Source organism: Bidens hawaiensis, unplaced genomic scaffold, assembly GCF_021521415.1.
Source record: "Bidens hawaiensis isolate Kalapana, Puna unplaced genomic scaffold, B.hawaiensis_p1.1 tig00003570_1, whole genome shotgun sequence".
NCBI classification, from domain to species: domain Eukaryota; kingdom Viridiplantae; phylum Streptophyta; class Magnoliopsida; order Asterales; family Asteraceae; genus Bidens; species Bidens hawaiensis.
Genome location: NW_027491203.1, coordinates 35,920 through 58,562, shown reverse-complemented (window position 1 = coordinate 58,562; position 22,643 = coordinate 35,920). Strand labels below are relative to the sequence as shown.

The 22,643-nt window shown below is 38.7% G+C and overlaps 1 pseudogene; it reads right to left on the bottom strand.

Annotated features, from left to right (window-relative positions):
- Positions 1–14,043: 14,043 nt before the first annotated feature.
- On the bottom strand, positions 14,044–22,091 carry LOC143623843 (B3 domain-containing transcription factor ABI3-like; annotated as a pseudogene).
- Between the last annotated feature and the right edge of the window lie 552 nt (positions 22,092–22,643).

Genomic DNA, 22,643 nt, shown 5'->3' with positions numbered 1-22,643 from the left:
TTACACATATTTGCGACAAATATCAGTCCCAACACCCCACATGCACTCACTACCGTGCATCTTACCACATGTCTTACACGATCTCTTCTCCCACACCTTCTGCCTCTTATCCTTAAGGTTACACAACTGAGTACCGGGTCATTTGATAGGAGCGACCCATTTCTTATCTTTCTTCTCTTCCACTACCACATCGTCCACTGCCAGGTCATCATAAACCATCTCTGCGAGTTCGACAGCAAAGTCAAAAGTAGCCGGTTTACTTGCCCAGACTAAGGTGCGGACGTTATGTGGAAGCCTACTAATGTAGCACTTGATTCGCTTGGCCTCAGTGTTCACCATGTCAGGCACCAACCTCGACATGCGATTGAATTCAGTAGTGTACTCGCGGTGCGTCATCTTACCCGCCTTCAGATTCAAAAACTTCATCTCAGCTCTTTCAACTTCAGAATCAGCACAAAAACGTTTCATGACCATCTCCTTCAGGTCATCACATCTCAACGCTTTGATCTCATTCGACTCTTCCTCTCCTCTACAGACTACCACCAGTACATGGTCTCGTCGCCGAACGATTAGGCAGCATAACCCTCATCTTGATCAAGATGACACTCGCTAATTCTTATAACCTTGTCCATAGCGGTAATCCATTGAAGAGTAGCGAGTGCGTCCCCCAAACTGGTCAGCTTCGGTGGGTCGCAACCTTTAAATGACTTGTAGTTACACCCACCACGACCCATCTTCCTCTCATCAACCTTTACAGATCGAACTTCACTCGAATCGCCTTTCTCTCTTTCATCATCCTTCTTACCGTTCTCTCCTGACCTCTCAGCTTTCTTGCATGGCTTCCAGCAGACCATTCGGGTTGTAATTCTCTTACTGTCGCAGCTACAGCTTGAGCAATGGCAGCTTGAACAGCAGGGTAAAGTTGATACCCTTCATTTTGGCTTGGCCCGCGCAGAGTTTCACTTCTTTATTCTCTTGAGTTAACAATCAGTTCTTCAGAGGGGTCTCGGATAATACGTGGCCTACCACGACATCCAGTACGGCCTCCTTGTCCAGCATTTTTCCTTGCTCCATCCATTCTGTAAGGAAACACAAACGTCATCACTCAATGAACTATTTAGTACAAGGATAGTAAGGCTAACAAGTAATAACATCGGCCAGCTATGATTAACTGATCACATTACTTTCTGTTTCCTATTCACTTCCCTTTGTGAATTCACCTGTGCTAGGTTCTACTTTCAAATAGTTAATCAATCAAACAATCAATTAATCATATCCCTAACATACACATATTCTTACTTTAGCAATTAAGCTAACATCATCACATATTAATCATATACTTTACCTTTATTCAGCTTGCTTGAGCGACACATGGCTATCTTGAACTGGCATCTTCTTTCTTTTCTTACTTAAGTCGTATCCTCTGTTCGAGTCTAAGCATGTAGGATGCTTAATTCTCTCGAACTTTTGCTTTGATATCAACTTGTAAAGCCCCATGCTCGAGCCTCACTTTGGACGTTGGATTTACTCATAAACACAGTTCTCAATATCATAGTTAATTAAAACTTTCGCTGAATAACAATAATAGTCAACCATTCATTACAAACGTTCATAACTTGTCTTTTAAAAACATAACATAAAGATAGTATCAAAACATCGTGACAAATATTCGTATGCCAGCCTGTTCAGATCATGCCATGTGTTCCCCTCAAGCTAGTTGTCTCAGTCTATTCACCTGCGTGCATACTAAAAGTCAGCTACGTTGAGTGAGTTCTAGTTAATCAGGCAACATACAATACATTCACATACTTACATATATACGTATCCTAAGACACATATTACATACTTAGCATGTTACCTTTCTTTCATTAGTACATACATACTTTCTTTCATACTTTCATTCTTCTAGTCTATGCATTTCATACGTAACTAACTATTCGTTTCAAAGAGCATTTCGCCCTATAAGCTTCGCAGTTATTATTAGGGGCTGCAACCCTTTAACCTTCGCAGATTTTATTGGGGTCTGCAACCCTTTAACCTTCGCATATATTATTGGGGTCTACAACCCTTTAACCATCGCAGATATTATTAGGGTCTGCAACCCTTTAACCATACGTTCAATCCATCCTTTAATCATACATACTTTTTCTTATATAACATACTTTCATACATACTCCTTCATTACTTACCTTCATACATGCATATTTCATACTAAACATGCTACACATTACTTTCCCTGACGATACGTGCAATTTCCGAAGATCGTTCACGCACCAACAAGCATTCATTCATACATACTATTACATCAATCATCATAGCATGCACTTACCATTTAAGGTAAGTGTATTAACATTCACATCGAGTATGCACACAGCCTCGAAAACATAACAAGGAATGGGGCTAGAAACTCACCTGAATCCGGTTGCGTTCGCCGTTAACGGTTATTCCTTTCTTTAACTGAGCTCTGCTAACTGTGTATCAAGTATATGCGTTAATTAAACAACCCTAAACTTAATATTTAAGTTTTAACAAAAATGGTTAAGTTTGGTCTATTCTAAGGCCTTGTAAGGCATTGTATCCATATGCATGGCTCTATATTTGAATACCTTGTATTTGAATACCTTTATATTGGAATAGAATTGTCCCCCTCATTTGTATACTCTTGTGTTCGAATGCCTTGTATTCAAATAGGCATGAGTTAGGATACATTTGTATTCTAAGGGACTTGTATTCGAATACCTTGTATTCTAGTGTACCAATTATATTAGAATGGCCTATTATCCAAGTGGCATTGTATTCTAAGGCAAGTATTCGAATTGGGATTTCATTAGAATACTCTTGTATTCGAATAGGCATGTGTTAGGATACATTTGTACTCTAAGGGACATGTATTCGAATAGGACTTATTTAGAATACCTCTTATGTTCGAATAGGCATTCATGTTAGAATACAACATATATTCGAATAGAATATACTTGTAAAAACTTTATGTCTTTCTTGCTTTGTATTTGAATTGTAGAGAATACACTTGTATTCGGATGTACTCAACTGGTCCACCTTGTATTCGGATAGAAAGAGCAAAGATCAGTATGTTCCCACTTGTGCTCTTGTATTCGAATGGTACCCATTCGAATACTTACATTGGGCTACTGTGCAGTCCTTTATTATCCTTATCATTATATATATTTAACATTCATCTCCTTATTATGGCACCATATCGCTCCTTGAACATTGCCATTACCATTTTGACTAAGATCTAGATTGTTTATCAATAAAGTCCCAACCTTTATTGGTTTTAAAAGCATTTAAGCTAGATCTAGGGTTTCTAAATGGACCGTACATATCAACGAGTTCATTAAGCCCATATTAATCATCAAGTTTACATTTTTATGATACATCTAAACCCGATTTTCTCTAGGGTTAAGTTTTAGGGCAAACCGTTCATAAAAACATAACCTTTATACGTGAAACGTACCTTTTTGGCGCTTGTTAGGTTAAGGTTAACTTTGATATGAATCTTTAGGGTTGTATCTTGCTTGTACAATCAAGCTCTACAAGAATCCAAGCTCGGTTTGGCCTTGGATCTTGGTCTTGGTCATGGTCGAACTTTAGAGGGTGTTTGTGTGTTTTTTAGAGTGTGTAGGGAGGCTAGGAGATAAGAATGATGGTTTTAGGGTTTTATCGAGTTTTAAGGAGTATTTATACTCTTTTAAGCCCATGGACCTAAGACCCATAACCATCTCTTATTCCATCTTCCATTAGCCAAGTCCATACTTTTTTATAATATTTTAATTTAGTTAAATATTAACACCATTAAACAAACAAAATTTCTTTATTTATTATTATTAAAAGTAGGATGTTACATTTGATATTTGATAGCGAGCCGAACTGAGCGAATTGAATTTTAAGAAATTGGAAATATTTTTATTTTTGAAGTTGGTTTGATTTGAAACTGAGCGGCTTAATTTGGATTGGTTTTGGCTAGTTTCATACAAAGTGTTTAATTTTAAATTTATAAAAGTAAAGATATATCAATAATTCAAGATTTTTAACTTCATAATGTATAGACTTCAAACTCTGAATTGTCAACTCAAAGTTAACAATAAAACATATATAAAATGAGTAACTATAGTTTAAAATTAAACTTTAAAGTCAATACAAAAAGGTAAATTTCAACAACTTTAAAAAATACTTTATATATATATATATAAAGAAAAATAAAAAATAATTCAAGAAAAACAAGCCGAACCGAGCGCGGCTTTGCTTGTTCTTGGTTTGTTTTCAAACCAGACCGAGCCGAACAACTCATTTCAAACAATTTTCGAGCTAGCAACAAGCAGTTTGAACAACCCTACTTAATATATGCTATTTATGTTGTTCAAATTTTTTGTTTTGTTTTAACTACGATTTTTTTAGGTTAAAAGACTTCACTTATTCGATTGCAATTTAACTTCACAAGATCTTATTGTCGGAAAACATCCTTGAACCGTAACAGTTCGACAAACAGTGCTACGGCCCAAAACACCCCCGGTTCAAGTCAAGTAGCCACAGGCTCAATCACAAGGCCCAAAAGAGATGCCAAGAAACCGCAAGGCTCCTGTACTAATTCCATAATTTATTTACTACATGTTTTTAATTGTTTTTCAAGTTTGAATTATTCTTTAAGTCACATGTTCATTTAGAAGTAGTGGTAGATCATGGCATGAAATAAGGGAGGTGACATGGTGAACATGCTTTCATGGCATGGTGGACATGTATTCCCATGCATGTTTAAATACTTGTTCTTGTTTTGCATTTTGGAATATACTAGAAAATTGTCCCAAATGATCTCTTCTCATTCTTTAAATATTCTTGGAGTGTAGCCTACTCATAGGCCTTATCATTGGTGCTTCATCCACTTACCATGCCTCCTCGCAAAGACCAAACCCATTCCGACGATCCTATCCAAAACTTGTGTGATCAATTCATACAATTATTTACCCACTACACCAACACCTCCGCACAAGCCGAATCTCGCTTGTTAGCTCAGTTTGAAGCTATTCAAACTTCAATCCAGCAGCAAAACGATACCACCAACCGTCTCCTTGCCTCCCTCACAAACGACCCTAACCATCCTAAAATTAACCTTAAACCGAACACCCAAGACGACCCACCTTATCCACCCAATCCTCGACCACCAAAAATCAACCTCCCAATGTTTGACGGATCCAATCCGTTAGACTGGATTTTTCAAGCCAAAAATTTCTTTACTTACTACAACATTCCCGAAAATCGTCGACTCTCGTTGTCCGTTTTCTATTTCACCGGAGAAGCTTTAAGTTGGTACAAGTACCTTCATAACAATTCGTTGTTAGGTACTTGGCAGGATTTTTCCCGTGCTCTTGAGCTTCGTTTTGGTCCCTCGGATTATGTGAACCATCAAGCGACGCTTTTTAAGCTTAAACAGACAACCACGGTTACGGCTTATCAATCAGAATTTGAGAAGCTTTGTAACTGTATTGTTGGGCTTTCGAGTGGAGCGCTGCTGAATTGTTACTTGTCCGGTCTCAAAACCGACATTCAAGCCGAACTAACCATCATTAAGCCGACTACTCTTTACCAAGTGTATGGTTTATCTAAACGTGTTGAAGATAAACTAAACCTCAATAAACCCAAGTCATTCCAACCTCGAACCTACACCTCATCACCTTTCACACCAGCTTCCATAACCTCTAACACCTTAATCGCCCCCTCCAATACCACCCCAGCGCCTCCCTCTAAAACTGGCAACTCACAGCTTCTACCCAACCCCAAACCGCATCTTTCCTTCACTAACCTTTCGCCCGAAGCCTTACAGAATAGACGTTCTAAAGGTTTATATTTCAGATGTCCTGTGCGGTATTTTATGGGCCATAAATATAATCCACCGCAATTTCTTTTTATTGCGGATAATGAACCGGAGGATCATACCGAACCGCTGCCCGATATTGTGGCATTATCTCTTACCCCAGAACTCATCAATCTGTAAAACCCTAACCAGTTTTTCTCACTATCATCGGAAGCCTTTTTTGGTTTGTCGTGTCACACCCGGTCCATAGGCGGAAACAACCGGTGTGCGACTCATGAAAGGTTTTTCGAGAGCGCGGTTAAGCAACAACTATATGATAAAATACATGAGGATTTCATTCATAATATAAGTTTTACAAAAATATCCATAAAAAAAGTTTACATATAACATATTGAGATTTCACAGTTATGTCCTGCCGAAGGGAGATATAACCGTGAAAACTCCAAAATATAAAATCCTCATACATGAAATTTCCATAGTTAAACATAAAACCGTAGTGAGACACCGTGACCTCTCCACGTAGCTAAATACCTGAAAGACATGTAAAATAATTTAATCAGTATAAACTGAGTGAGTTCACAAGTTTTGTGACTCGATAAAATGCTTTATAATATAATTCTCATAACGTCATGAATGCAGTATCCATGACTTGCAGTGTAACGTGAATACATGAGTTCGTAACCATTCCTTGACTATATATATACACCATAAAGCCCCACATAACATCCCACGAGTCCACGAGGGAATAAATAAATCGGAAAACTAAGCACCCGTCTTATAAAGTGGCGCGACCACTTACGAGTGGGTTGGTCAGACCAGTAGTACTACCCGTAGAGTTCCTCGGCTATAGTTGCCTATAGTTTATGGTTACAATATATACCGGGGACTTTATGTACCATGAGCGCGCCAAATATCTCATGTACACGCACATTGTAAATCAAAATATACACCATGATAAAACATATTTAAACACGTGTCCCTCGCCCCGAAAACAGTTTAAAACATAGTGAAAATAGTGAAAATAGGGGCTGTGAGACTCACCTTAAATGAGGAATAATGTTCCGTTATACTTGGCGAGTTTCCTGTATTATATCGTATACGTATGCACTTCAGTACATAATATATAACTATTAATACTTAGCCCGATACATACTTATGAGGTGACGGTATATATGTATACTTTTTATACATTAGCGATACGGACGTTAGACAACGTCTTATACTTGTTATGTATATCCGTTATATCCTCTTTATATATATATCCTCCGAGCATTAGGGAATGCTCGATACAAATTATTCGTCGGTAATCATGACGTTCGTGACATGCTTTAGCCTAATAGGTTTTGGTGCTCTCATCGTTAGTCCCCAGGTAGGTAACGGGCCCATCTATGATATATTCGTTTACCAGCCTAGACAGGACGTCCCGACTACCGGCACCTCCACCCTTCCAGTTACTCGCAATGTCCATCACAAAAACCCGTATTTTTATATTTGTTGCACATATATAGGAATATATGTGTATGACTTGTATACTTATTTTGTTATGTATATATTATAAGTATTATTAATATTCTTTTTAAATCTTATAATTATATTACATGCTTTTACCATTATCCTTGACCCATACAATATTGTATATTTACATTTACTTATATATATCTTACACGTATTCCCCGTGTATTCATAGGATTATACGAGTGTATTTATATATATATCTCTTTGTTTTAAAGCCATTATATCCATGTATCCTCCGTGCAAAGGATTGCACTTTTATATATATTTTAGTATCCGATTTCCCGTAGTCGTTTCTCTTATTATTTTTGTTACTTTTATTATTATTATTATTACTATTATTATTACTATTATTATTTTTACTTTTATGATAGTAAAAATATTTATTCTCATACTACACCCGATACGGTTTTTAATACGTTAGTTATATACCCTTTTTAAAGTTTAACATAACCAAGATTCCGTCTTTACATTTATATTATCTTGTTTATTTATAAGTGGGTTTTATTACTCAAGATCTTAACTAAGTGTTCTATTAACCTTAACCTTCCTTAAACACCCTTTTAACACTTGTAATTTTTACCCAACATGATTTACTCCTCATTATATGTCATTTTAACACACTTCAAGTTTATGTTCATGATTCATCACCTCATTATGTATATGTATCTTAGGCTTAGTCCATGTTTTTCTACTAAACATTACATGGCATTAGTACCTTGGGAATGTCGGTTTTTGAGGCGTTCTTGAGCGGGTTTAAGGCGAGATCCAAGTTCCTTGACGTTAATCACGATGTTGAGGGTCTACATTATGTTTAAATAACATGAAATAGGTGAACTAGGGTCAAGTAAAATGATGAAACCGTGGCTGGACAGAATCTGTGTTTTTCCAGCCACCATAAACTGTTACAACTCGAGTTTTCGGCTTACCTAATGCTGAAATGAAGCCGGAAATGGATGTTCAAAAGGTGGTTCGTGATCCTTGCGAGTTTCCTTGGATTCCTAAACAAGAATCACCCAAAAATACCAAGTAGTTTGTGAGATATGAACAAAAGAAGAGAGGGGGGTACTGCTGGAAAATGCAGTTTCCAGTAGTGACCTTCGAAGGTTCAAAGCTTCTTACCGAGTTTTCCGGGCAGAGATCCGTTCAAGGCTTTCTACCACGGTTTAAGGATTTCTTCTAGCTTTCCAACGATATATAGGGTTCAAGATGTTAATAGTAGAATTATAGAGAAAACAGGTTGCAAAGAGGCGGCTGTGGTGGTGCACTGCTGCTGCCTTCGGCCGAGAGAGGAAGGGGTTGTTTTTGGAGTTAAGTTTCTTGAGTTTGGGTGGTGATTTTTGATCAAGAAAGCTAGAGTATATATAGAGTGGAGGATGGAAACATAATCCCTTAAATTGGGGAATCACAATCCCATGAATTAAGGGTGGCAAATCACTCATTCAAGTGCAATAGTAGTCAAGGCATGGTGTAAATTGTTGTTTATTTGGGAGGGGAATGGGAGGCCGGCTCTTGGAAGGCTTTTTGGAGACTTTTTGGTGGCTTGCAAATTTCCAAGGTCATGATAATGTTGGTGATGATGATAGTTAGATGGATGATGCTATGGATGATGATGAATATGTTAATACATGGATGTATGTAATGGTGTTTTGTCTTGTGTTATAACTGAATGGGAAAAGTTGGGGTTCGGCTTTGGGCTGCAAAGGGAGGGTATTATGGTCATTTAATAAATATATTGGTTGTCCAAATGTAGTGCTAAGTTCAATCTTGGTCCGGGTCTTAAATGGATAGTCGTTAGGACGAGTAGTTTATCGAATGAACGAGTTATGGGAATTATATTGGACTTGGGTATTATGAGCTTCTCTTAATTTATTTGGTCACCTATAAAGTATTATAGATGGTATGGAACCCGGTATTTATTTCGGTTCCCGGTATGATGTATATTTAAATTTAGCCCGGAGTTATATTCGGTTAAATAGTGCTCCATATTGTAATCTTTCATGGATTGTTTAAATTATTATCTTCATATTATTCCGACTAGTATACCTTTAAACACTTCATAGTTTCATATCTTGATCGTCTCACTGTATAATGTGTCATTAATTTGGCCGGTTCGGCGACTATATTCCATTATTTAAACGTTTTTGACGTTTCGGTCCTAATTAGGGAATTAGGACATTATTGGGCAAAGTCTTACCATTACCCATTATATTGGATCATAGGTATATATTTAGCTTGATATGTTTGTCACCTCTGACTATTACTGGGCTGTCTTTATCATATAACCGTTCTCATCGGCTCTTTATACGATCCTATAGGCATAACGACTGTTCTCGTTCACTTTTCAAGTATACTATGGTTTATACCTCATATAAATTATATAAATAATACGTAATTTAAATCAAATATATACATTAGAGTGTGAAAAATTACCGGGTGTCACATGTCGTCTCCCCAAGCATTACGAATCACCGGATATATCAACAACCAGCCAGTCCAGGTGTTGATAGATTCTGGCAGCACACATAATATCGTGAAACCCCGCATAGTCTCCTTTTTGAAACTGCCCAAACAAGATGTCCCGAAATTCACGGTGATGGTTGGCAATAGCGATAATTTGAAGTGTAATGATGTTTGCCTAGCCGTTAATCTAACGATTCAAGAAGCCTCGTTTAAGATCCCTGTGTTTGTATTACCAGTGGAAGGCGCTGATATTATTATAGGGTTAGCATGGCTTCGTACTTTGGCCCTGTTTTGGCTGATTTTTCGGTTCCACAACTCACGTTTAATGTGGGCCCAAGAGCCATCACTTTACGTGGAGAGACTCGTGCAGCCCAAGTATCAACCACCTCACTTCAAAACCTAATTTCCAAGAATAGTGTTGCATCTTTACACGCTTTATACTTCCATGTTACTATACCCACTCAAAACCCTCCACCAATGATTGAACCCCACCATGACCCCACCATACAACAATTACTACAAACATATGATCATCTCTTTCAACAACCTACCCAATTACCACCAAATCGTTCCCAAGACCACCATATTCCCACCACACCATTATCTAAACCAATAAATTTTCGCCCATACCGATACCCACATTATCAAAAACAAATCATGTCTAATCTAATCGCTGAGATGCTTCGTGATGGCATAATCAAACCGAGCCAAAGTCCTTTTTCGTCACCGGTACTCTTGGTTCAAAAAAGGACGGTTCTTGGCGTTTTTGTGTTGACTATGGTGCACTAAACGCCATCACCATAAAAGACCGTTTTCTGATTCCAACAGTATATTAGTTACTTGATGAACTTCATGGCGCAGTCGTCTTTTCAAAAATTGATCTCACAGCGGGTTATCATCAAATCCGAGTAGCGACAGAGGATACACACAAGACCTCTTTTTGAACCGTTGATGGGCATTATGAATTTCTTGTTATGTCGTTCGGGTTAACGAACGCACCATCGACCTTTCAAGCTACAATGAACGATCTTTTTCGAGACGTCTTACGGTGGTATGTACTTGTGTTTTTGATGACATTCTAATTTATAGTCAGTCCAATGAGGAACACTATTACCACTTACAACAGGTGTTTGACACACTATCTCAACACAAATTTTTCACAAAGGCTTCCAAGTGTACCTTTGCAGTGTCCTCCATTGACTATTTAGGTCACATAATATCAGCAAAATGTGTTGAAGCCGATCCCGAAAAACTCAACACCATTCAATCTTAGCCAACTCCAACAAACATCACAAACTTACGGGGTTTTTTGGGTTTAACGGGTTACTACCGTCGGTTCGTTCGTAATCATGCCCAGATTGCATCACCGTTAACGGATCTTCTAAAACAATCGGCATTTAATTGGACGACAAAAAGTGATGCGGCTTTCACGGATTTGAAATCTGCTATGGTTTCGTTGGTAACACTTACCCTTCCCAACTTTTCACAACCATTTGATGTTACAACAGATGCTTCTACTGTCGCTATTGGTGCCATGTTATCTCAAGCGGACCGTCCTATCGCTTTTTTTAGCAAAACAATGTGCCCAAGAATGCAGGTTGCGTCGGCATATGTTCGAGAATTGTATGCCATTACAGAAGCCATTAAGAAGTGGAGGCAATACCTGCTCGGGAGAAAATTCAACATATTTACCGACCAAAAAAGTCTCAAACATCTATTGTCGCAGGTTGTTCAAACACCTGAGCAGTATAAATGGGCCACCAAGTTGATTGGGTACGATTTTGAAATACACTATAAACCTGGAAAAGAGAATCGAGTAGTCGATGCTCTAAGTCGCATACATTCTATTCAGGTGATGGCTATCTCTCTTTCAAGTCCTATGTGGGTCAGTGAATTAAAGAAGTTTTATGAGTCAAATGAGGGCAAGGGGCTGGTAGAAAAGTGCGTGACAAAGTCATCGGGTTCAAATTTTTTGTTAAGGAGGGATTGCTTTTTCACAACAACAAGATATTTATTCCCTCTCACCAACAACTTCGATCACTTTTACTTCATGATTTTCATGCATCACAAGAGGGAGGACATTCGGGAATTCGGGTCACGATGAAACGCCTCGCGGCAGCTTTCTCTTGGCCGAAACTGAAAACCGATGTCATTTCGTTTATACGACAATGTCAAGTTTGCCAACAAGTGAAATACCCAACCCACAACCCTTATGGTCTTTTGCAGCCGTTACCCATTCCTTCAAGTGTGTGGCAAGATGTGTCGATGGAATTTATTACCCAACTGCCCGCGTCTCACGGGAAAACCGCAATTTGGGTAATAGTCGACCGATTTTCTAAATTTGCTCATTTTATTCCTTTACCACCACATTATGGAGCAGTGATATTGGCAACTTTGTTTCTACAAAACATCTATCGCCTACATGGTTTACCTAACAGCATTGTTACCGATCGCAACCCGATATTTCTTAGCAAGTTCTGGAAGGAACTTTTCAAACAAATTGGAACAAAGCTCAATTACTCCATGGCTTATCACCCTCGATCGATGGCCAAACTGAAGTTGTTAATCGATGTTTGCAAAACTTTTTACGTTCTTTTGCAGGTGACGAACCTAAAAGTTGGAGCAAATATTTGTACTTGGCGGAATACAGGTATAACACATCCCACCACTCCTCTATTAATATGAGTCATTTTCAAGCACTCTATGGGCAACCCATTCCGGACGTGATGCGGTACAAGCCAGGAGCTTCGAACATTCCTTCAATTGACGAAACACTTAACGAGCTGCAGCGCCTTGGATCAGTTGTCAAGCAAAACTTAAAGAGGGCACAACAACGCATGGCTAGTTTCGCAAATGAGCATCGAATGGAGAAAGAATTCAAGGTTGGTGATATGGTTTTTTCTCAAGTTACAAGATTATCGCCAAGGATCGGTGGCGTGTCGCAATACGAGGAAGTTTTCAAAAAGGTTTTTTGGGCCATTCAAGATAATCGAGCGTATCAGGTCAGTGGCATATCAACTACAACTACCTGTAGGGACTGAGATACACAATGTTTTTCACGTCTCGTTGCTGCGTGAAGCGAAGGGCAACCCAAGTCCAGTTCCTTTACCAGATTTCACCGGGATAGGGGAACCTATGTTAAAGCCAAGTCAAGTATTGGATCATCGTTACAAGCTGGGGAAAGTTGAAGTGTTAGTCGCATGGAAAGGTTGAGACATAGTAGAGGCGACTTGGGAGTTATATGAAGATTTTTTGTGAGTGTTATCCGGAATTCCATGCTGATCTCGAGGACGAGCTAAAACTGAAGGGGAAGGCAATTGTTACGGCCCAAAACACTCCCGGTCCAAGTCAAGTAGCCACAGGCCCAATCACAAGGCCCCAAAGAGATGCCAAGAAATCCGCAAGGTTCCTGGACTAATTCCATAATTTATTTAGTGCATGTTTTTAATTGTTTTGCAAGTTTGAATTGTTCTTTAAGTCACATGTGCATTTAGAAGTAGTGGTAGATCACGGAATAAAATAAGTGAGGTAACATGGTGAACATGCTTTCATGGCATGGTGGACATGTAGTCCCATGCATGTTTAAATACTTGTGACATGTAGTCCCATGCATGTTTAAATACTTGTTCTTGTTTTGCATTTTGGAATATACAGAAAATTGTCCCAAGTGATATCTTCTCATTCTTTTAATATTCTTGGAGTGTAGCCTACTCACAGGCCTTATCAGACAGCTTATGATTAGCTTTTATAACTAATAACCCAAATTAAAGGAAAGATGCTTCTTCGTATCGAACATCACTTTAAAATAAAAGCGCAATTCTATTTTAATTTATTTGAACAGCACATTGTGTGTCAGAAAATTTATATCCACGTCATAACATTGTTAAAATAAAACATTAAGGCTCAGTAAACTTCCATGTGCTTCGTAAACCAACCAAGTTGCTCCACCCATTAACATTACAAACCACGCATCTTATGATCAACTATACACGCGCATCCACATAAAAAACCTGTAGTTATCATGAAGTAACACAGCGACGCTTAACTAGATATCGCAGAAAGCGACCTCTAGCAAACAAACATTAGACCAACACATCAAGATCACAAACCTTCAATCTAGATACGCAAAACATCATCACTCATCATCTTCATGAGCTGATCTAGGGGTTAGCGGATCATATTTAATGCAAAGGTTGTAGCTACTTTATGGTCCATGTGATAATTACAATGTTAGACAGTATTTAAATCGCGGCTATCTTCACGGGCGAAGGAGAGCTTCTAGCAGACTGAGAGATGCTTCGATAGCTTCGTTTAATGGGTTTTTTGCTCTCTAATTTCCCTATGGCGGGACGGGTTGTCGTACCTTCACTCCCCTAATTAACTGTATAAAGATTCATGATTACAAGCAATTGAGAAAATGCATAGAATATAATTTTTGACAAAAAGTTTGTCTACTCTTACTATTTTCTAGAATAACTAAAAGGACTTCAGTTTGAATATCAAGCATGTTGTTTAACATTTCAGGAAGAAACATAAGATAAGAGAGATTCTTACATATTTTCCGCATTTGACATCGGAGTATATCACTATGAATAGCCCTCTTGGAGCCCGTTCGCCTTTACGAAATCACCGAATTAATAATAAAGATGATTTAGAAGAAAATCCAAAAATAGTATACATAAGTGTCTTGTCTATGTTCCACATTAATTGGTTCAAGATTTTCCATATTCAAAATAGCTTGAACAAAAATAGACTCCACAATTCAAAAAGATACACAAAGAAACTATTGATCAAGCTCAATGTTTTCAATATTTCATTTTTTGTCTACTAAAATTGAGGAGCATTTTCTTTTCCATTTGATGCATAGGGAAATAATTTGCGATCAAGATTGATAAAACACAAATAAAAGCTACAATTAATAACAATATACATACCTATAACGCATGTTCCATACTTGAGAAGTCCCTATATCCTCCATAGCAATTGAATTCCATCCCTTGAGTCAAGCTCCGGGAGGTGACTCTCGGCTTCTTTCTGGTAAATTGAATTCAATCAAAGTTAAATTACCCAAAAGCTAATAAAATTTTGTTTAGTAAATTAATTAATAATGATATCATAACTCATAAGTCATGCCTTAGGAAGCACAATCCTCCCAAGACTTCCCACATCACTTTACTTCAATACTTTCTGGATCAAAAACTTCAAATTCTTCCCGGTCTTTAGCTCCTAAATATCAAATTAAACAAATCAATAATCAATTTTCACCATAAAATCAACAATTTAAATAACTAAATTACTTCAATATTACATACCGGATGCTTGTCCGAGGAAGTCTGTTTGGACTGAAGCTGTTTGGAGGATGACCGGTGAGGTGCTTCCATAGGCGGTGGCGGGATGGTGGTGGGATCAGACGGCAGCAAGGGCCAGTACAACCAATTCCCTCCATGTGATTTCCCGAAGTAATTATCATCAACGAGCGTTGGATGTGATTGTTGATCGGAGTTTGCCTCATGATTCTGATGACTATTTTGATTTTGTCTAGAGTGGTGATCATGGTGGAAGTAAGTGCGCCTCTGTCTCGCCATTCATTTCTTCTGAGCTTCTTTAGTAGCCGACGAACCTAATCTCATTACCCACTAGTCATCACCACCACCGCCCCCATCAACATCAGCCGCATAAACCGTCGGATTATAAGGGTATTGGTCGGGGTAACAAGAAGCTAGAGGCATTAATTGTGAAACATGATACTTAACGACATCAGGAAATCGATCGTTGTATGGATAAGCATCCATGGTAATCTGTGACGTGCTACATGAGGGTGCGGATTCAAGAACTTTGTAGGCACCAGAACCCGTATTATTAGATGGGCGGTTGATATGATAATTCAAACAAGAATTGTAATCACCACCCACATAAGAAAAGATCGATGGTGGCGCCAGCATAGATATTCCATTAACCACTTGATCCATCGTGTACCGAGGATACGGTGGAGGGAATACACTTTCTCCAGGAGGAACCCAAAAGTTAGAGTTAAAAGGTGTTGGAGTTGCAGTCGCTGGCAGTTGGGCTCTTAGCGACTTCTATAAAGGGTAATTGCGGGTAGGATTATTCTTTCTTTGAAGTTGATGTTGTTGCACCCATTCAATAATTAACTTGAGGAGTTGCTTTTTTCCTTCTTTTGAAGATCCTAATCTTTTTGAAACACATTGAACTGTGGATATCTAGATCTTAATGTTCCTCATATCTTCCGCCGATATAGATTCTTTGTTTGATTTCAACCACTCAAAGAACATCACCCCGAGCTTATCCAACTGCCCACCAACGCCAAGGTGCTGCAAATCCAGCGGGTTTTGCTCGAAAATCGAAGACGGATCCCAAATTTCATTCCCATCAATCAGATCCATGTAACCAAAATTCTCCATAACATCCATGCAATCAATTGTCCCACTACGACCCACAGTCTCCAACGTCGGAGCACTACCACCCATCGCCCCTAACGATATCACTGCCACCCTCCACCACTTATTTTCTGATCACCGCCATTATCATTACCGTCACCTTCCTCCTCCTTCACATTCAACACCGCCCATGACAACGTATACGAGGAAACCAAACAAACCGAGGACGCAATGGTGGCTGATGAAACCGGTGCAGGATTCGAAGACGAAGAGGACATGCAAGGAAAATCAGGAATCTGTGGAAACTGGTCGTTGTAAAACATTGACGGATCATTCATTTCGTGGAGCAGATTCTGCTGCTGTATGTTGATCAGTCTTTCATGTATGTGTTGGGCCTAGTTTTGTATGGTTTGTACTTAGTCTATATTATGTGGGCTTGAGCTACGGGTTTAATATGTAAGCCGAGATCTCTTAAGATCTCGGTGGACTTTTGGTCAGTTTGGGCTTAGGTGTTTGGTTCCCTATATATAGTGCATGTATTGTATAGGGTTTGGTTGTTCGTTCACTTGTATGTTTGTCGTCTACGTATTTACGAGACGACGTTGTAATAGTGCTTTAGCACCCTACGTATATCAATAATACGTGTGTTTTGAAGCAATCCCCGTGTTACGTTCTTGTGTTTATTAGTGTTCTTGAGTCACCAAGTGTTGGTATTCCGCACCAATACTTGTTTGTTGATATCATAATTCTAGTGATCCAGATTCGGGACGTACAATTGGTATCAGAGCCTTAGACCTATTCAGGCTCGTTATTGTGATATCAACGGATTCAAGATATCAAGGTTTGGTGGTGTTTGTGATTTCCGGCGAATCACTGGTCGGAGAAGAAGATTGAAGCACTTTTGGTAAAGATTTGAACATTTTAGAAACAAAATTTGAATCCCTTGATTTACAGGATTCAGTTGGTTACAAATCTCAATATAATCAATTAAGATCTCGGCTTAAATCAGTGGTTCTCGGCCATTAATCAAGAATTCTCGGGGTTCTCGGCCAAGACGTGTTCTCGGCCAAGCAGTTCTCGATCAAAGTTCGGTTAACATTGGTGGTTTTCGGTCAGACTTGGTCAAACATTGAGTTCTCGGTCAAAGTTTGGTCAAACTAGTCGTTTTCGGTCAAACCTGGTCAGACTTTGAGTTCTCGGTCAAAGTTTGGTCAAATCAGTCGTTTTCGGTCAAACTCGGTCTGACATTGAGTTCTCGGTCAAACTTGTTACCAGCCCAGTAAACTGTTGGGCTCGTCTGATCTGAACTTGGACTTACTGTTGGGCTTATTACTTGGACAACTAGACTTTTGGACTTTTGTTAACTATTAATATGGATCAATTAACAGTTAGTAATGAATCAAACAGCAACACTTCACTCCATCAAAAACTTGACTCCATTATGGGGACTGCCACTCGTATACCTCGTCTCTTGTCTCATGAGGGGTTCAGTGAGTGGAAATTTCATTTTGAACATTACGCCAAGATGAAAGATTCCAGAATTTGGAAAATTATTGTTTGGGGACCTCAAAGAATCACCTATCAAAAGGATAACTCTGATGAAATCCTTGTGAAACCAGTTGCACAGTATGACGATGATGATTTTGCTAAAGTTTAGGAAGATGAGAAAGCTCTATCCACTCTAACCATGGCACTCTCACACGAGATTGCTTTTCAATTTAGAGAACTTCAGTCTGCTAAAGAGTTATAGGAGGCACTGATCGAAGTATATGAGGGGAATGAAGATATGAAGAGAAGTCGCCAAGATCTGCTGCGACAAAAGTTCAATATGTTTAATCATGTTTTGGGAGAAACGTTGGAATCCCAACTTCAAAGATTCATATCACTTGTGACTGAAATGAGATCAGCAGGTATTTATCTACAAACTTCATAAATAAACAACAAGCTGGTGAACTCATTGCCGAAGAGTTGGGACATGAATGTTGCGGTTATCAAAAAGACTAAGGATCTCAACAGAATGGGTATGAGTGAAATGATAGCCACTATTAAAGCATGTGATATGGATGATAAGCAACGTGCAATAAATCATGCAAGTTCTTATAGTGTGGCTGGATACAACGTTGCCTCCAACAGTGCTCTTATTTCTCAAGACAGTTTCTCACTGTTCAAGGCTACTCAACAACCACCTCAGGGTAACTTCTAGATGTTCTCATCCACCCGAGGTCAACTATCATCATCCATCCCACCCCAACCAGCACCAGTATTCTTCACCAAGTCTGGACAGTCTTCAAATGATACTGGAAAAACTATTCACACTCCCAGTCAGAACTTCAGTCATATCCCTACCATACCAAAAAAGACTCGAGAGATTATAGCTCTAATGGCGGGATTCATGAATTGTTATAATGCATTTTTGGCTGTAGACTTGGTTCAACATGTGGTTGCTGCTGAACTAGATCAGATCCATCCTGATGATGTTGAAGAAATGGACATCTCGTGGCAAATCGCCATGGCAGTATTTCGTGCGAAGAAGTTCACTGAGAGGACGGGTAGAAATAATTGGAACATGCCTAATAATCAAAAGGTGGGTTTTAACAAAGACACTCTTAGATGCTACAACTATCACGAGCCGGGTCATTTTGCTCGTGAATGTACTAACCCAGCGAAGGATGGAAATACAGAAAGTGCATTGGTTTCAGTTGGGAATGCTAGAGGTGAGGCTGGAGGTAGTTCATGTAATGGTGAAATAGGTATGGTTGCTCAACAGTTCTCATGGGAAGGTCAGATGGCTGCACTCAACATTGGAAACTGCAAACTTTGCCAATGTTGAAGACACTGTAGAAAAAAATGCTACTGAGAGAAGGTCAAGGAGCTTCAATTTGCGTATATGGCGTTCACTTCTCCAAATTCATCTGAGGTAAGTTTTCAACCATGTTCTTTAAATTGTGTTGAAAAAATAGAATTGTATAAGCTTCATAACGATAACATAACTAGAGATATGGAGAGAATAAAATCAGAAAATTTCAAACTTAAGAAAAATGAAAAGGGCTTTCTAGACAAAATAAAAGCACAGAAGAATGGCATTTCTAAGCTTAAGTCTGATTTTAGTATAAAAATTTGCCACCACCTAGATGCCAAACAATAAATTGCTGAGTTAACTGCTAAACTGGAAGCCTCCAAGTTAGAAATCTTGAATCTAACTAGTAAGTTTGAAAAGGCTGAACTTGATTTTAAAAAAAATCGATGGTTCCAGTAAAGTAATTAACTCAATGATTGTAAACCAATTGTGGTGGAAGGAAAATGAAGGTGAGGGAATAGGATACAGTCAAGTTCCCCCACCTTACAACTAGAATTATGTCCCTACCCGTGTCACCAAAGAACATGAAGAAGAGATAAAGGACATGAAGTATGGTAAACAAGACAAAGGTGATGGAACCAGTTCTGTGAATGCTGGTCCGTCCACTTCAAATATGAACGATTCTAATGTATCTACTTCATGTGCAGAAAAAGTAATTGTGAAGGAGTGGACTGATGAGGATGACGACCCTTGTTTTGAATTTAATAATTATATTGTTACTGATGTTTCTTTAAAACTTCTTGTTTTGAATTCTGTTATTTCGACTGTTTGTGTGGGCTCTGCTTTAAAGAGCAAGGATTTTTGTGTGGTTGATTCGGTTGAAGCTTTGAATTCTAATAATGTGGTTTCTAATAAAATTAAAAACTCAAAAACATCCAAAAAATACGTATCACCTAAATTTGTCAAAGAGGGAAGCTCTAATGACAAACAAGGTGATAAGTTCAAAGATGATAGCAGAGGTTCTCGCAGATTTAAGCAGACTGGTCCACACAACCAGTCCAGACAAGGAGTTGCCCAAAATAATTTTTTCATAAAACGTCAAACTTGCTTTAATTGTAGCACTCCTGGTCATATTGCCAGAAATTGTCCACATCATCCATATATTCCTTATTATGGATTTTATCAGAGGAATACGCCCAACATGCCTCATAACGCGTATAGGCAAGGTATCAGGCATTATCAGGCTAGTTCCTTTGACGATGATTGGAATCAAAACAAATCTGGCAGGTTTCGTCCTCATTAGACCAAACCTAACATGTCTAAAAGAAAGGTCAGAAAAGGTGTTTCAAGTTCAAATTCAAATATGAGCACAAAGTCTAGACCAAAACAGGAGAAAAAGGCTGATTCGTCTCCTTCCACATCTAAAACACCAGAGGTTACGACAACCATTCGTACCTATAATTCCAAATCATACAGACATAGATGGTTGCCTAAATCTCCGGCGAAAGTTTCTACAAAATCTATTTTTGATGATCAAAAGGACATGTCATGGAAATCCGCAACGACTGTAGATGAATCAGGGTCACCCAGTGTAAGTATGGATTGGGTACCGAAAACTAACTAATCTCGCGCCTTGTGCAGGGACAGCTATGGAGGAATATAATCAGACCTTGGTATGTTGATAGTGGTTGTTCCAGGCACATAACAGGAGACATTACCCAACTACACGACATTCAGACATTTAATGGTGGGTATGTCTCTTTTGCGAGAGGAGAAAAGGGAAAGATCACTCAAAAGGGTACTGTAAGTAACGGTGTTCTAAAATTTGAAAATGTCAATTTTGTTCCAGAATTGAAGCATAGTTTATTGAGCATGTCACAAATCTGTGACAAAGATTTTTCAACTCATTTTACTAAGAAAGAGTGTCTGATTTTGAAACATGGTATCATTATACTAGAAGACTGGATTCTTGTTCGATCACAACGAAAAGATAATGCTTATGTGATCGACATGAACAAAAATATTCCTGGTGAAATATCTTGTTTGTTTTCAAAAGTGTGAGAGCATAACGCCATGCTATGGCATCGTCGGCTTGGTCATTCTAATACTAAAAATATGAATCGCCTTGCTAAAAATAATTTGGTACATGGTTTACCAATCAAGGATTTTGTGACTATTGAAAAATGTGTGGCTTGTGCATTGGGTAAACATCAACGAAAATCTCACAAGCCAAAGTTGATTAATACCATATCGTCAGTTTTTCAATTACTCCATATTGACCTTTTTGGACCAGTTCATGTTTTGAGTCTTTCTCGTAGCTCTTATTGTCTTGTTATTACTGATGATTACTCACGTTTTACATGAGTATTTTTCTTGTCAAATAATAGTGAAACTGTAGATCTAATCAAGAAGTTCGTAATACTCATGGAGAACCAACTGAACATGAAGCTGAAGGGAATTCGTTGTGACAATGCAACGGAATTCAAGAATGCATCATTGAATCATTTCTGTTCAGAAAAGAGGGTCCTATGTCAGTACAGCGCCGTAAGAACACCACAGCAAAATGGTGTAGCTGAAAGAAGAAACAGAAGTCTTATAGAGGCGGCAAGAACTATGTTGTGTGACTCCATATTGCCACTTTTCTTCTAGGCAGAAGCCATCAGTACGACCTGCTATGTTCAGAATTGGGTGATAATTAACAAGTCCAAGATGAAGACTCCATATGAGATTGTTTATGGTCACAAACCTACTGTTGCACACTTCAGAGCGTTTGGTTGTCCCTGCACACTGCTAAATCTTGAGTCTACTCCAAAGTTCGGGGCCACAGCTGATGAGTGTTATTTTGTTGGTTACGCGGGTAATACAGCTTACATGGTATACAATAAATCAACCAAACAGATTCTAGAGTCCTGTGAAGTTCGTTGGTTAGAAGAAAATGAGACTGACGCTCGTGTTGGTCCCGATTGGTTATTTGACTACAACGAACTCTTCAAACCATTCAACGTGTTTCAAGTCATCAATACAGAACCTTTAGGTGGTCCCACAGTGGAAGCTGCAAAAGATAATTCACAAGCAGTGTCTCACATTTCTCCATTACTGAATGATGATGATGTCACTAAGTTAAGTAATGATTCACCTGCAACTGACACTCAGCCCAAGGAATCTTCAGAAACCGATTGTTCGTCAAACACGTCTGAAGATGCTGCTACTATTGAGGGGGAGAGTTCCATCCGTCAGATCTTCGGGAGCACACTGTTTCCCGATGGTACTCTCACAGTACGGCGACATCTGGCTGGAAGAATCCCCTTGCTGATTTTAGTGAGAACTTGTCAAATCTGCAACCTAACAATGATGTTTCCGATCATTTAATTCCATTAAGAATCCAGAAGAATCATCCGATTGAGAATGTCATAGGTCCCATTAAAGCGGAAGTGTCCACCAGAAGTCAGACAGGACACATAAACAGCTGTATGTTTTCTTGCTTCATTTCTCAAATTGAACCAAAGATAGTAGAAATGGCTCTTCAAGAACCTAGTTGGGTTGATGCTATGCACGAAAAATTGAATCAGTTTGATAAGTTGAAAGTTTGGAGATTGGTTAAGTTACCAGATGGAAAGAAAGCTCTTGATACAAGATGGGTTTTCCG